Source organism: Triticum urartu, chromosome 3, assembly GCF_003073215.2.
Source record: "Triticum urartu cultivar G1812 chromosome 3, Tu2.1, whole genome shotgun sequence".
NCBI lineage: Eukaryota > Viridiplantae > Streptophyta > Magnoliopsida > Poales > Poaceae > Triticum > Triticum urartu.
This window is the reverse complement of record NC_053024.1, coordinates 475,000,321-475,011,097: the sequence shown is the minus strand read 5'-3', so window position 1 is coordinate 475,011,097 and position 10,777 is coordinate 475,000,321. Positions and strand designations below refer to the sequence as shown.

Below are 10,777 nucleotides of genomic sequence, written 5' to 3'. Positions count from 1 at the left end.
CATAATATAACTGTCATCGAAACCTTAAGCGTGCGGACCCTACGGGTTCGAGAACAATGTAGACATGACCGAGACACGTCTCCGGTCAATAACCAATAGCGGAACCTGGATGCTCATATTGGCTCCCACATATTCTATGAAGATCTTTATCGGTCAGACCGCATAACAACATACGTTGTTCCCTTTGTCATCGGTATGTTACTTGCCCGAGATTCGATCGTCGGTATCTCAATACCTAGTTCAAAGCAAAGTTTGTAATTACCAGAGATCCTGCGCGCTTGTGGTATCCCCTCCCCAGGTTCTTCAGACTCCATGAAATCCACAAGGGGGATTTCACTGGCACCAGCACAGCTGCGCAGGCCCGTATCCAATGGCCCCTGACGATAAGGCACCGGCGAGTCGGCGACAACCTCTGAACCGACATCTGCCATAACGACCTCCCCGAGCTGTGAGCCATGGACCCATGGTGGAGACAGGGGCAGGTCTGGAACTACGGGGCGGGGGGAGGGGGCTGGTTTGGAGCTACGGCAGCGACGGCGGCAGGTCTGGAGCTACGGCGGCGGCGGCTGGTGTGGAGCTACGGCGTCAATGGTAGGTGTGGAGCTACGGCGGCGGCGGCGGCGAATTTGGACATAAAGGAGCGAGTCGTCTGGTCTGGAGCTGAGTCATCCCCTGCCACGTCCCTGCCACATCAAAAGTGTCATTCAACTTCCAAAACCAGCTTAGCGAAAGATTTACCCGGTTTTGAGGATTTAAGGGTTAAAATTGTACCAAATTAGAGTTCAGGGGAGTATTTGTCCCTATAGGGGCATTTGGAGTGAAAAATGAACTCACGTTTGTTGGGCCGGCCCAACTCGGCGGTGTAGTAGGCGCCTGGGAGGACTTCAGGCGCCTGTGGTGCCCAATAGGAGCTCCCTAGTCTCGTGGCGGCGGCGGCGGCGTTGGCAAAAAAAATTGGGCCTTCTTATCAAAGACAGAGGATTAAACATAGACTAACTAGTAGAAGGCCCGTGAGTTGCCACGGGCTTTTAGCTTTTTCCTGATTGTACGACATCGCCTCGGGACCTTATCGATGGATTCTTTCTTAACATCCACACAATCCATCTCTACCGTTCTTATACTCTGCAAAAGTAAACAGAAGTACACCTTTTGTATCGTCATGTGCAATATATATATACAAAGAATAACAATTATCTGTATGCATCTCATTGTGTAAAACTCAATGAGTTTTGAGTCTACTCGATCGTAGGTACGTCCATGACTTTGTCAATCAACATTTTTTATGCCATATGTTTTTGTCTCTAACCTATAAAAGTGAACATACAAACATATATTAAAAAAATAAAAGACAAAAGTGTCATCTCACTCTACCATTGCTTGGCATCTTTCTAAACTTTATCAGATCTATGAAAAAGTCCTCACATACTCCGAGAGATGATGATGTATTGTATATCTGATTGGAAAATGAGACGGTTATCACTACCTCAAAAGATGATGGCGTATTGAATTTCTTATTTGCGATTAATGAAAGATGCATGTTATGGCAAGTTTATCTCTCCTCATTCTTCAACCTCAACAAATATAATGTTTTTATGCCCAGAAGAAACATAAAGAGAAACAATCATTCATTAAACTTCTCCCAATTAATTGTGGTATACCCACTTGTTTCTACCAAATAATAATGTGGGCATACAAATTCCAGTAACATAACGGTGTGCTGATATATAGAGTAAAAAAGGATATAAAACGACGGTAGTTAAATAAACATTCTCTCATGACCGTCATGCCACCCTGAGAGAACCTTCCTCTATGTCGCATGCCTCTGCTCTCAATCTAGCGCATGACTTTGACTTCCCAGCAAACTTGCATTTGGAAATGGTAGTGAAGTTACAAGTCTTGAATTATTCGTCGCTGACCATGCTATATGATGCTTAGTGCATGTGCATTGCCATGGAATAAACAAAACTACAGACCCAAATGTATGTCATTCACGATGGCATAAGGTTCCATTTACATAGGGACACATACCATTATCTACTTTGTTTTTATCTGTGACAATCATCATGTCTCCTTACAAACCAACTCCTTATAAACAAGGCAACCCTTCCAACCCTTGACTTCCTCACTTCTCAGGCTTGCTCTACCATCATTTTAGCTTCAAAACTCTTATCATTTCGTGAAATATGATACTGTGTTGTATCTCTGATTTTAAAATGAAATGTGCCTCACTTGTCATCAGAGATGTCTTATTTACAAGATGCCTATAGCGCAATAACAGTATTGTTCTCTCTTATTATTCGCCTGCAAGAAAGATAATATTTCTGTGCTTGCAAGAAACGTGAAGGAAAAAATACATCGTGTATATATGAGAAAATCCAACTGAAACAAAGGACTGCTTAACTAAAATATGTGTACATTAGTCATAGGTGGTTGTTGACTTAAACGACAACCTAGTTTGTCTCCACGGTGGCCTCCTCATGGTGGTTCAGTAGCGAAGTTGTAGTCCTCTACACATGAGCTAGAACTGGATAGCTACCATGGGAGAGACAAATATATCATTATTTGATTACATTCTCTTTTAGTTTGTAAGTATATACATGGTAGAATCTCAATATATGTTTTTAGCTTTAATCTCAATAATTTTATCTACTACATTTGCAGGCTACAGAAGTGATTTAATTTAATTATGGAGAACGTTCATATGTTTGAATAGTCATTAAGAAATTGTTATCAAACTATCAATAAAGGAATTGATCCAAAAATAGAAGTCTTCACTTGTTCCTCCTGACCATTTAAAATAAGAAAGAGTGCATCAAATTATTTAATAGTGTGTGAGCCAATTCCCAAATTTTCTAGAAGAGAAAGGCTTGCACTTCTCAGTATTCGTAATTTCAAGATATGGAAACATTACACGTGTTTCCAAATCCAATAACAAAAGGATGCACAATATGAACATGTCAATAAACAAATGAACAGTCTGCTCCTACCAAAATCGCTTCGAGGGTTTCCACCCCCTCCCACCACAAACCTCCTCATCCCCCCTCTGATTATTTTTGTTTTCTACCCTCCCCTTCGGCAAAAGAAAATGCTTTAACCCTGCAAGTTCACTGCTTCAACCGGAAATAATAAACACACAAGGAGGCCCTCGGTCAACCCAGAAAGGAAATCTTGCATCACACGCACTCCGAAGGCAAGCTCGTCCAATCTCGCCGCCGCTCCGTCTCCTTGGCTGCCATTCACCGCTCAATCATCCCTCGCCACCCACCTCCCCCATCACCGCGCCGCTTTCCTCGACAGCCACCCGTTGCCGATGCCTTCAGCCAAGTTACTTTCCTCGTTGTCAGCTCAGCGCGATGCCTCGCCATCATCTCCATGCACACATAGGTTGCATCCATTGATCAAATAGCAGGACCTGCGAACTGGTTATACACTCAAAAACTGAGCAAGCAAGATCAGTGTAAACCCAAACCAGATTAAGCAAACTAAACCACACACAACACCCAGGCAAAGAAGAGTACCTCTGCATCAGCTCCAAAGCGAGTCACATGATAGAGAACAAACAGATTTCCCATCAGATGAGTAGAGAATGTTGCAAACCTTCCCAGACCATTCCGCAAAGGGTTACCAAATGGTGGAAGGAAAATTGGGAAAACATTTTATGTCCTCCTAGGAAGGACATATATCAAGAAAATTTTGTTAGCAACATGCCAGCCGAAGGCATAAAAAGTGAGGTCACAAGTACACATGATTAAAATAAATATACAACATGTGTGTTAATGATCATGTAAACTGAAGCAATTTTGAACAATAAACAGAAAAATGACAGGTTACATAGTCTTCCAAGCAGGGTTATAAGGTTCTCAGTAGGACAAACAAAAATCAACAGATGTGATATTAAGTTTCATTATCTGATAGGAAATACTCTCCAATAATATTATTACAGTTATCAATTATGAATCTATAAACTGAAAGGCATTGTGTTATGCATAACAGTTCTCTTGACCTTCTGCTACAAGAAAGCCAATTCCAATGACAACAATAGCCAACGCCCATTAATACAGACCAAAAGTCAATTTAGTAGACCCATTGATCACAAGTTTTCCCGGCGGAAACATGATAGATTTCGTCGTAGCTAGACTTTCATTAGCATCCACATTGGGAATATAACTACAAATGTAAATCAACACTTTGAGTTGCTCTTAGATGCAATTCAAGGTAAATGAGAGCATGAGCTTGTTAGGTCGGATATCTCATTTGACTTGTTGTACAAATCCACCCAAAAGTGCACGATAATATAAACCGTGAGTACGGGGGCAAAGGGTAGTGCTCCAACATAAACTAATGCTTATACATAAATCTGCATATAAAACCGAATCATTCGAGAAGCAAGCATAAATCACCAAATTAATCATCCCTAAACTGTGCAGCGCACTAAAATCTAGAGTCCGGTGAACACACAACCCGTTTGATCCTCCCAGCCTGGCCAGTGGCCACCGGTAGCTTGTGTTGGTATCCATCAATAAATATGCGATTAAGTTTATTTTTTCTTGAGGGAAAGAATTCAGTAAGCTAATTAATACATGCAATGGGAACTTACCTTTCTCTTTTCTTCAAAGGCACTTATGTTCTTACAAGATCTCTCCCTGCAAAAGAAATCAATGTACTGTTGGGAACACTCAATTTTATATCTGAACAAATCTGTGTGAGAAAAATTACGAATACATATTATGGTCAAATTTATTACCAGGGAACCACAGATTGTAAACTTTTATCCAAGGGTGCTCATGGTGTTGACATAACTGACTCTTTCTCATTTATCAAGAACTCTGTGTGTTTCAAGAAGAGAAATCCTGAAATTTTGTATTCACAACCAAAAGAGAAAGAAAAAAATATCAAAACTAATTCAGAGAATGTTATGATCCTAGAATATACGCCAGGATTATAAGCAATTATGTGACACCACTATTTCGAATATTTTGAAGCCACCGACTAAACTAATACTGTTCTATTTCACTAACACGTGTGTCGTGCGTCGTTTTCAATTATCGATATGCAAAGTTAGAAAATCAATTATCTGAATTGAACGAGGCACAACTTTTTACATATACATCACATATGTTTTTTAACTACTACCAAATCAACATTGTGAACTATACATCATAACTGGGACGCTCCTATGCATGCTTCAACTACACAATGGAAAGTATAAATGTTGACAAATGAACATAGCTAGTCTGCATCCTGCCATGTGCTAACTGATATATATTGAGCTTGCTATGTTGTGTTAAAATAAAATAATCCGGTCTTTTCTCGGTCCCGCAAAAGGCCACTCTTTTTCCTTTCTTAAACAAGTTTGTGACATGACTATGATTGCACTTCACATACACCAAGTAACAAAGAAATAGTTTCAAATTAAAAAAACAGAGATTAGTAAGAAGGATATATTTCTCATTGTGCATATGGCTAAGCATCATAAATCAAATAATTGAATTTCAAGATGCAACTTTTATCACCGTCAGGTATGAGTATCAATGCGCAGGTAGGCACTGCAGGTTTTAACATGATTCATGCACACTAATTAGACATCTTTTTAGATGGTTCGTACTAAAGCATGTTGTACTAAAGCAGTACTTTATTTTGATGTATACTTACTTGCTACTCCAACTTGCAGTACTGAAGCATGTACCACACTAATTTGACATCTTTTTAGATGGTCAGCTCCTTCTGACTTGCACATAGACATGGTGTCATTTATGTCAGAATAATGTACACAGCAACTGACCAAGTATAAGACTAGAGTAATAGGACTATAAGTAGTCGAGCAACTGACTGAGTATAATATTCAAACGTTGCAGACTTGGTTTGCCTACAAAAAAGACAGAGTAAATCATATATAAATGCCAATTGCATAATTTATTCCAAATTAATAATTACAAGATGCAACAATAGATATAACCTTACATGGCGGCGGAGCTCCCTGCTCCTCTCCACCATGCATGGCGGCGGGGCTCCTTGGAGCCAGCGAGTGTGAGGGAGGAGCTCCCTGCTCCTCTCCTCTGTTTTTGTGGGTGAGACCGCGAGACAAACCAACACATGTTAGAATAAATCCGAGGCATACCGTCGATCATCCGAGGACCAAGCAATCACACGAGCACGACACCGAGATTTATTAACGAGGTTCACCGATATGGCTACATCCCCGGGGCCTGACTATGGGCGCTCCTCCCCATGACACCGCTACAACACCGCACCTGGTCGCCCTGGACGCCGGCACATGCCGCCGGCTTTCCCTGCGTTCCAGTGCTATTATGTTGGCATAGGTTACATCGTGTGTCTACCCCCGCTATATATGAGAGGCCTAGGATACAAGTGTCCTACTAGGACACGACTCCACATCCTATGTAAACACAATACAACTCATAGTCCAACTGTAACCTACCTTGTACACTATATTCGACACAACTCTAACAAACTCCACATTGGCGAATATTCTCCGCCACCTTGAATTCGTCCATGCATCAAACTTCCATGTACATTGGACTTGAGCTTATCCCATGAGAACCCCTGCTACTCCAAAGACTCCATATGACTCCACCTGCAACTTGTAGTCCCTTCTTTTCTTAACCACAGTCAACACTCGAGCAAAATTAAGTTCCTCTTTACTCTAGTGTATGCTACCAACTTCCAGAGCTCCGTTCAACACCATCGCACACTGATCACCGACCTGCGTGAAAATGAACAACTAACATATTGGATGTCACATATAAGAGTTACCTGAACTCAACATCACCGCTCCTTTGTTGACCGCCTGTCTGAAACTTGAAGGAATTTCACCATTGCTTATAGTCACCCTGAGTCAAATTCGCAGTTCTCTCACCACATGTATGACCACCAGAGCTCTGGCCCGTCTCCATGTCCCGTGCATACCGCACGCCTCGCCCTATTACCACGTCGAGCCTCCGCTGTCCCAGTCGAGTCTCAAGGGTCGCGAAACCACACCACTCAACCCCCACTGCAGAGTACCACCGATCATCACCGACCGATGACGAGTTTCACGCTTTTATCAGACCACTGGACTCTAGTCCAAATTGCATGTCACTCGATTTTCCCTCTTGCTGAATAGGCTTCGATTCCCTGGATCCTTACACCGTAGCCCCTCAATCCAGCTCCACCTTCAACATGACTCCATGGTAGATGATCAGTCTACCCACGCGCCCCGTCGACTTCAAGCTCTCATGTGTACGCCATCTTGAATCAACCCCGCGCCATAGTCTTGTTGAAGCCACACAAGCCCTCAGGCATGCACCACATGTTTCCACGCCCGAGAAGTCGGTCACAATCAGCATCACGCTCCTATGTTGTCGTCGCCGATCCCACCACCGTCTTCTGTTCCAACCGACTTACGTCGATCCGTCAGACTTTCCAGTCCGACCCAGCCGAAATTATCCGACTGCAAAACACGCTCCAGGCTCGCAAATCATCTTCTGTGAATTTTCATCCATCGCATGATAATTCCATCTTAACGGGCATGACTTTCCGCAATGCATTAAAGCATCCATGTTGTGCCAACACATTGTTTCACCTTTTTTCTGCCATAACCCAAGGTTTTCAGTTCCGTCGAACTTCTCTACCTCAAACCTGATACCCGATGGCGCCCTAGTTCTTTGTACAACTGACTTTGTGAAAAATAATCCGAGATTTGCACGTGATGCCCCAAGTACACGAACAGAACCTCCAGTCCTCCGCGTACTAGCAATTCCAACCAAAAAATCGCTCTTGGCCTTCACGTGGTGTGGCTCCCATGGCTCAACTCCAATGCTAAGCTAATTGCTTTAGCCCAGCCCTTGCTTTCCCGATGGATGTATCGAACCAATGATGAATTTTCTCTGCTCAATCAATGTTTTTCCTTCTGCCAATTAGATATGCAGCCTTGCGTCGTCCACGAGGACTCGGTCCTCTTTTTCTTTTCAAAACAAATCCATGAGTCGATTGGACCTGCAGCGGAGCCCTGTCGTGTAGCACGCCTAGCCAACTTTCTGCATGTCCGCCACACAATGCACCAGCTAGCCCCGCTGGGCCATCCCGCACGTGCATCGTCGCCTCTGCTTCAGCCGCCTGGCTTCTGCGCTGCGTCCGAGCGTCGCTTTGTGCCACGCGCACCTCCGCACCGCAATGCCTTGCAATGCGATCGAGCCGCACATGCTAGCTGCGTCACGATCCGATCTCCACAACCCATCGAGATTGCGAACGTCTGGCGTATTCCCAATCGATCTCAACCGCGCGCACCAATTGCACTACAGCAACTTCCTGTGCAGACGATACCGACCATGTGACGGCCCCGATTCAATCGTACACTAATCATGCACGCAAATGTGTACGATCAAGATCAGGGACTCACGGGAAGGTATCACAACACAACTCTAAAACATAAATATGTCATACAAGCATCATAATACAAGCCAGGGGCCTCGAGGGCTCGAATACAAGTGCTCGATCATAGACGAGTCAGCGGAAGCAACAATATCTGAGTACAGACATAAGTTAAACAAGTTTGCCTTAAGAAGGCTAGCACAAACTGGGATACAATCAAAAGAGGCGCATGGCTCCTGCCTGGGATCCTCCTAAACTACTCCTGGTCGTCGTCAGCGGCCTGCACGTAGTAGTAGGCACCTCTAGTGTAGTAGGAGTCGTCGACGACGGTGGCGTCTGGCTCCTGGACTCCAGCATCTGGTTGCGACAACCAGAAAGAAAGGAAAGGGGGGAAAGGGGGGAGAAAGCAACCGTGAGTACTCATCCAAAGTACTCGCAAGCAAGGAGCTACACTACATATGTATGGATATATGTGTAAAGGGCCATATCAGTGGACTGAAATGCAGAATGCCAGAATAAGAGGGGGATAGCTAGTCATGTCGAATACTACGCTTCTGGCAGCCTCCGTCTTGCAACATGTAGAAGAGAGTAGATTGAAGTCCTCCAAGTAGCATCGCATAGCATAATCCTACTCGGCGATCCCCTCCTCGTCGCCCTGTTAGAGAGCGATCACCGGGTTGTATCTGGCACTTGGAAGGGTGTGTTTTATTAAGTATCCGGTTCTAGTTGTCATAAGGTTAAGGTATAACTTCGGGTCGTCCTGTTACCGAAGATCACGGCTATTCGAATAGATTAACTTCCCTGCAGGGGTGCACCACATAACCCAACACGCTTGATCCCATTTGGCTGGACACACTTTCCTGGGTCATGCCCGGCCTCGGAAGATCAACACGTCGCAGCCCCACCTTGGCACAACAGAGAGGTCAGCACGCCGGTCTAATCCTAAGCACACATGGGTCTGGGCCCATCGCCCATAGCACACCTGCACGTTGTGTACGCGGCCGGAGAGAAGACCTAGCAACCTCCATTTGAAAGAAAGTTGTGTTGCTATAGGATCGAAAGTATGTCTAGAGGGGGGGTGATTAGACTACTTGACCAAATAAAAATCTAGCCTTTTCCCAATTTTAGTTCTTGGCAGATTTTAGCTATCTTAACACAAGTCAAACAATCTCCACACAATTCAAGCAAGCATGCAAAAGAGTATATGAGCAGCGGAAAGTAAAGCATGCAACTTGCAAGAATGTAAAGGGAAGGGTTTGGAGGATTCAAACGCAATTGGAGACACGGATGTTTTTGTCGTCGTTCCGATAGGTGGTGCTATAGTACATCCATGTTGATGGAGACTTCAACCCACGGAGGGTAACGGTTGCGCGAGTCCACGGAGGGCTCCACCCACGAAGGGTCCACGAAGAAGCAACCTTGTCTATTCCATCATGGCCGTCGCCCATGAAGGACTTGCCTCACTAGCGGTAGATCTTCACGAAGTAGGCGATCTCCTTGCCCTTACAAACTCCTTGGTTCAACTCCACAATCTTATCGGAGGCTCCCAAGTGACACCTAGCCAATCTAGGAGACACCACTCTCCAAGAAGTAACAAATGGTGTGTTGATGATGAACTCCTTGCTCTTGTGCTTCAAATGATAGTCTCCCCAACACTCAACTCTCTCTCACAGGGTTTGGATTTGGTGGAAAGAATATTTGAGTGGAAAGCAACTTGGGGAAGGCTAGAGATCAAGATTCATATGGTTGGAATGGAATATCTTGAGCTCAACACAAGTGTAGGTGGTTCTCTCTCAGAAAATGTGTATTGGAAGTGTAGGAATGTTCTGATGGCTCTCTCCACGAATGAAGAGTGGGTGGAGGGGTATATATAGCCTCCACACAAAATCAAACCGTTACACACGATTAGCCAAACTCGGTGGAACCGAATGGTTAAACTCAGTCGGACCGATTCAGCAAACCTAGTGAGCGTTAGGATTTTCGGTGGGACTGAGATGCAACTCGGTAGGACCGATATGGTTAGGGTTAGGGCATAACGTAATCTCGGTGTGACCGATTACACAAACTCGGTGGGACCGATTTTGGTAATAAGCTAACCAGAGAGTTGGTTAGGTAAACTCGGTGGGACCGATTCGCTCATCTCGATGAGACCGAAATGTTACAAAAGGGAAACAGAGAGTTTACATTGCAATCTCGGTGGGACCGATTGCTCATCTCGGTAAGACTGAAACATTACGAAGGGAAACAGAGAGATTACAATCCCATCTCGGTGAGACCGAGATCCCTATCGGTGAGACCGATTTGCCTAGGGTTTGTGGCAGTGGCTATGACATTTGAAACTCGGTGGCGCCGGATAGAAAGAATCGGTGGGGCCGAGTTTGACTTTTGGTTTAGGTCATATGTGGAT

The 10,777-nt window shown here is 44.3% G+C and overlaps 1 long non-coding RNA gene across 2 annotated transcripts; it reads right to left on the bottom strand.

The window, feature by feature from the left end:
- Positions 1-2,813: 2,813 nt before the first annotated feature.
- On the bottom strand, positions 2,814-6,387 carry LOC125544442. Of its 2 annotated transcripts, none has more exons than XR_007299478.1 (6): positions 5,831-6,387; positions 5,653-5,724; positions 4,745-4,850; positions 4,598-4,643; positions 3,519-3,666; positions 2,814-3,419 (listed from the first exon to the last, which is right to left on the bottom strand). It is a non-coding gene; the product is annotated as an uncharacterized LOC125544442 (long non-coding RNA). The 2 variants fall into 2 exon arrangements; XR_007299477.1 differs by having other exon boundaries at positions 5,653-5,866; positions 5,957-6,387.
- Between the last annotated feature and the right edge of the window lie 4,390 nt (positions 6,388-10,777).